This window comes from Oculina patagonica, chromosome 11, assembly GCF_052425735.1.
Source record: "Oculina patagonica isolate OP01 chromosome 11, crgOcupat, whole genome shotgun sequence".
Classification (NCBI taxonomy): Eukaryota; Metazoa; Cnidaria; class Anthozoa; order Scleractinia; family Oculinidae; genus Oculina; species Oculina patagonica.
In genome coordinates, this window is record NC_135768.1 from 14,664,834 (window position 1) to 14,670,848 (window position 6,015).

General features: G+C 39.6%; 1 protein-coding gene across 1 annotated transcript in view; it reads right to left on the reverse strand.

Annotated features, from left to right (window-relative positions):
* Positions 1-6,015, reverse strand: part of LOC144629658 (uncharacterized) — a 240,225-nt gene that overhangs the window by 194,948 nt on the left and 39,262 nt on the right. The gene's annotated exons all lie outside the window — the stretch shown is intronic.

Consider the following 6,015-nt stretch of genomic DNA (forward strand, 5'->3'; position numbering starts at 1 on the left):
TTGCTTTTAGCAATCAACTTCACATCGCCGTTCGTCACAATAGTTTCACCGGCAGTAATAACAGTACCATATTTCAGTGTTTGTTTTGTCGTCATCCACGTCCGGTTACACTTCGAAACACCACTTACATGCATATGCCCATTACGTTAGCTGGGCAAGCTCCCGTAAGCGGCCATCTATCCCTTACACCTCTAGTGGCCGCTTACGAGAACCATTCTCGTAAGCGGCCAGTTCCAGTTACGGACACTTTTTTCACGTCCCGAAGGTGTCCGCCCACGAGAGCTTCGACTGTATTAGAAGTGTATATAATTCGTTTCTATGTTCTTATTAAAGAGATGAAACTCGCCGTTTTAATTGCTGATAGTAACCACGCCCGCGGCTCGGGTTCTATCTACGTCATCTCGGGAACGAAATGACTCGGCTATGATATCTTTATCAGATTATAAAAACAAAGAAATGGAAGTGTTATTCCTTTGTTCCTTGTATGAAACTGTTATGAGATAAAACTGCAGGAAGGAGTTAAAGACAACATACTTTTTATTCACGCACGAGCTAAAAAGATCAGTTGATGTGTACCGCTGTCGACGGCCATATCTAAAATGCTCTTCTCGCAGTGGTTATTGTAATTTCTAGCTATTTTTTGTTCTTACTCTCGGAAATAATAATTTTTCCACTTCTCCTCATGTTAGAATACTCACAGTAATTTTAGAATACTCAAACTTATCTTTAAGAACATTTGTGAGGAACCTTTGATGCATTTGAATGCAAAGTTTACGGTATGTACGCCTCCCTAATTTGCAAGGGCCACTTTAAATTCTTCTCAGCGTGACTCTGTGGGCATTAAAACAATCTTTGCTGCCCCTCTGAGCTTGATTTAATTTATCACGTTGTTTTCCCAATGCAACTCCATGCGATATCGCAATAATCCAGTACCGACTTACCAGTCATCATGTTTTCCAGCTCCATAGGATCACGTTCTTGAGGATCGCCCGGTATTCTAGCCCGAAATACAGGTACAACAGGGGGATAACCTTCAGGAGGATCCCCCACAAGGTCCTGAATTTGAGGTTCTTTCACAAGATTGTGTTCTTGAGGATCCCTTGGAGGCCCCTTCACAAGATCAGGTTCTCGAGGTTCCATCGCAGCCTTACGAAATCGTGGAACGAATGACGTCGTCAAGCCCAAATTCACCAACAAGAAAACTAGGCACTTCATATCCCTTTAAAAATGTATAACAGAAATTGGAGTGAATTGAAAAAAAAATTTTCTTGTTAATTAAAGGGATTACTTTTTGAGACAGAATCGTTAGTTGATTCTAAAAGATTTTCAGTGATACTCTGGAAACCTCTGTTCCTCACCGTCGATGGCAAATTGATATTTCTTAAACCCATTAAAACAAGGAAATGTATAACATATCTGATCTTAATTTGCATAGATTTTTTGCGATTAAATTTTTACATTTACACCTTAGCTTTTAGTTTCGATTATAAAAATGCATAATATTATATTAAACGCTCATAACAATGTTTCATCATATTTCCAAACACCTCGAAGATTGTCAAAATTGCTGCGCTGTACGCCGTTTTTTCAACTCGTTTCTGGATGTTTGGAAATACCCAGTCGAACCCCTATACTGAGCGGCCACCGTTGGAGAAATTTCGTCAAAAATTTGCACTTTTTTAAGGCTTCATCGAAACATCACTTTGTTGCTGCCTTGTATCCAACGCCTCCCTCGCATCAGGAGAACCGGGTTGCATTTCTGACAGAATTACAGTCAACTCTCTCCAAAACGAACACCGTTAGGGTCGGCTCCAACTGTCCGTTCCAGGGAGGTATCCGTCTTATAGGGAGTTTAGTACAGTAAAATGACTGAAAAACGGCAGGGACGGGACCAACACCAGGTGTCCGTCTTAAAGAGGTGTCCGTCTTATAGAGGTGTCCGTTAGAGAGAGTTGACTATATTCAACAATCAGACTACCAGCACCAGTTTTCTACTTGATGTCTACGAACGAATAGGTAAGAAGGCGCAGCCAAGTTGCCTATCGCTCGTAGAAAATGAGGGTAGCTAGTCTAGTTATTTTATTTTTATTTTTAGGCACTTTTCAGATCAACGTACCGATTGAAATAATACTACAAGCTATGAATAAAACCGCAAGTTTCTTGCGAAAAACTCAGTTTTTTGTTCTGGGTCACGTGACACTAGACGTGCCCCGATGACGTCATCAACTGGCTCAGTGCACTCGCACTTTAAAACTACTGTCTAAATTTGGTTAAATAAAATCAAAGATACATCAAGTTATAGCCAATTGAATTTTCCCTAGCAACGGCCCCAAAAGATACTGTAATGGGCCCTTAACATACGAACATTTGGTTTTCTGAGAATTAGAACTCACGTGATATGTTCAGTTCCAGTTTTCTACATCCACCTCGTACCCAGGGGCATCTCCGCTTCCAATATTCCGTTGGAAAATGTCGGGAAGACCCTGGAAACGAGGTTGTTCTACAACTCAACATTCCCAGTAATCTTTTCCCTCCCCAAGCCAATCAAAGCAGTACTTATAAGCAAACAGTAAAACTGCATTTTAAACACCTTTATTACTTTCCTACTTTAACAATAATTGCTCTCTACATATGCTGAGATAAAATCAGCTCTAAAAGCGCAAAATTACTGAGCTACAAAATGATCCAACTTTAACAGCCGTTTTCCCCTTCTCAAGTTATCCGCCGAATATTCCGCCCCTGCAACATCTGCCGCTTTTTCCTGAAAAACGATTATATCAAAATTACATTAACCTTAATATTTCCCAAAACATCGTTAAAAGTGTATATAATTAATTCGTTTCTATGTTTTTATTTAAGATATGAACATCTGTTTCTATGTTTCCAACTGATGATAGTAACCTCACCTGCGGCTCGAGTCCTATCTACGTCATCTCGGGAAAGAAATCATGACTTAGCTGCGATCTTAATCAGATAGTATAACGAAATAGAAATTGAGGTTTTATTTCTTTTATGAAACTGTTATGTTACTAAACTGCAAGGGAGGCAGTTAAAGACAATCAAGCACGAGCTAAAAAAAATTAGTTCACGCGTACCGCCAATGGCCGCCAAATCTGTTTTTTATAAAGACACAGCTTTTTGTGGGAAAAAAGCCTTGTTTAAGGTAATCTATTAAATATCAATCACAAACCAAGCAGAAAAGTAAATTAAGTAACAAAAAGAATTCAATAGTAACAAAGTAAGAGCTGAAAGCTGTTAAACAAAAGGAAACAAACCTTTTCCAAATGGAGGATAAACAGAACGTTCCAGAGGCTCCCTCCCTACTAGAGGCAGCACAGGACCACGTTCTTCAGCATCCCTCATATGACCAGGATATTGAGGAAATGACATCGCCAGGCCAAAAGTTATTAACAGGAAAACGAACCACTTCATAGTCCTTTAAAAATAAACAACAGAAATTGGTATGCATTGAAGGGACTTATAATATTTTAATTCAATTAATGAGTTACCTTTTCAGACAAAATCACCAGTTGATTGTAGAAGATTTTCAGTGGATACTCTGAAAACCTCTCTTGTAATCACGACGATGGCGAATTGATCTTTCTCAAACTCTTTAAAACAAGTGAGTTTATATTACCATATCTGATCTTAATTAGCATAGATTTTTTACGATCATATTTTACTCCTTATTCGTAATTTTTAGTTTTGATTGAGAAATAGATCGTTTTATCAGAGACAGTATTTCATCGCATTTCCAAGCGGCACCTCGCAGCCCATCAAAAATTCTACGCTACGCGTCGTAATGTCAACTCCTTTCTCAATATTTGGAAACACCCAGTCGAACCCCTATCAAAAGACCACCACGGGGAAATTGTAAGTAACCGCTTAATGGGGATCGTCATAAATAAGCATTAGGCTTCGTCAAAACAGACCCCTCTCTCACCTGAGGAGAAAGCTGCACTTCAGGCACAATCAAACCTCGAGCCCGAGTTTTTTATTTTTTTTTATTTTATCTGGTATCTATGACCGAATATGCAACAAGGAGCAGCCAAGTTTACTTTGGCTCCTAGAAAACGAGGGCGATTGATCTAATTGGGCTGGGTTTCACATTTATTTCACGATTTCACCTCTGTTTTTGTTACTGTAGCCTTTTACCTTTATTAGGGATATTTTTCTAAGAATTACAAGTCACGTGGTACCCTCGGTTCCAAATTTTTACAAACAACCTCGTCCCCAGGGCTATCTCAGCTTTCAAAATGGTGGTTGGGAAATGTTGAGAAGACCCTGCGGACAAGGTTGTTGTACAACATTCCCAGAAATCTTATCAAGAGAAATGATCTTGTCCCTCCCTCAATCCAAGTCAATCAAGGCGATACTTATCAGCAAACAGTAAAACTGCATTTTAAACACCTTTATTGCTTCTCCTCTTTTACAATCTTTGCTTCCTGTATGTACAAGATAACTTCAGCTCTAAAAGCGCAAATAACTAAGCAACAAAAGCTTAAAAAGTGATCAACTTTAACAGCCGTTTTTCATCTCAAGTTTAAATGGGAATTTTCCCTTTTCCGAATCCGCCGCCACTGCAACATTTGCCGCGTTTACCTGGGAAATCGAAAATAATTATATTAAAATGGCATTTACCTTAATGTTTTCATAAAAGATCACTAGAATTGTATATAACTCGTTTCTATGTTGTTATTAAAGGGATAAAACCTCCGTTTTACTGTTTCCAATTGCTGATAGTAACCTCGCCTGTGGCTCGGGTTCTATCTACGTCATCTCGGGAACGAAATGACTCGGCTATGATATCTTTATCAGATTATAAAGACAAAGAAATGGAAGTGTTATTCCTTTGTTCCTTGTATGAAATTGTTATGAGATAAAACTGCAAGGGAGCGAGTTAAAGACAACAGACTTTTTGTTCACGCACGAGCTAAAAAGATCAGTTGATGCGTACCGCTAACGACTGCCATCTCCAAAAAGCTCTTCTCGCAGTTATAGGTATTTTTCGTGTTGTTTTGTTAAGAAATTTGTAATGACCGTTTGATGCATTTGAATGTCAAGTTTACAGTATGCATGTCCTCCCTAATTTGCAAGGGGAGCCACCATTCTCGTTACGAGAATGGGGGAGCCACTTTAAATTCTTCTCGGCGTCTGGTCCTGTAGGCATCAAAACAATCTTTGCTGCCCTTCTGAGTTCGATTTATTACGTTGTTTTCCCAATGCTACTCCCTGTGACATCGCAATAATCCAGTACCGACTTACCGGTCATTATGTTTTCCAAGGTTTTACAAGGTCCTGAATTTGAGGTTCTTTCACAAGATCGCGTTCTTGAGGATCCCTTGGAGGCCCCTTCACAGGATCAGGTTCTCGAGGTTCCATCGCAGCCTTACGAAATCGTGGAACGAATGACGTCGCCAGGCCCAAATTTACCAACAAGAAAACTAGGCACTTCATATCCCTTTCAAAACTTATAACAGAAATTGGAGTGAATTGAAAAAAAAAAATTTCTTGTTAATTAAAGGGATTACCTTCTGAGACAGAATCGTTAGTTGATTCTAAAAGATTTTCAGTGATACTCTGGAAGCCTCTGTTCCTCACCGACGATGGCAAATTGATATTTCTTAAACCCATTAAAACAAGGAAATGTATAACATATTATTATCATTATCATATCTTCATCGAACATCACTTTGTTGCTGCCTTGTACCCAACGCCTCCCTCGCATCAGGAGAACCGGGCTGCATTTCTGACAGAATTACAGTCAACTCTCTCCAAAACGAACACCGTTAGGGTCGGCTCCAACTGTCCGTTCCAGGGAGGTATCCGTCTTATAGGGAGTTTAGTACAGTAAAATGACTGAAAAACGGCAGGGGCGGGACCAACACCAGGTGTTCGTCTTAAAGAGTTGTCCGTCTTATAGAGGTGTCCGTTAAGAGAGAGTTGACTATATTCAACAATCAGACTACCAGCACCAGTTTTTACTCGATGTCTACGAACGAATAGGCAACAAGG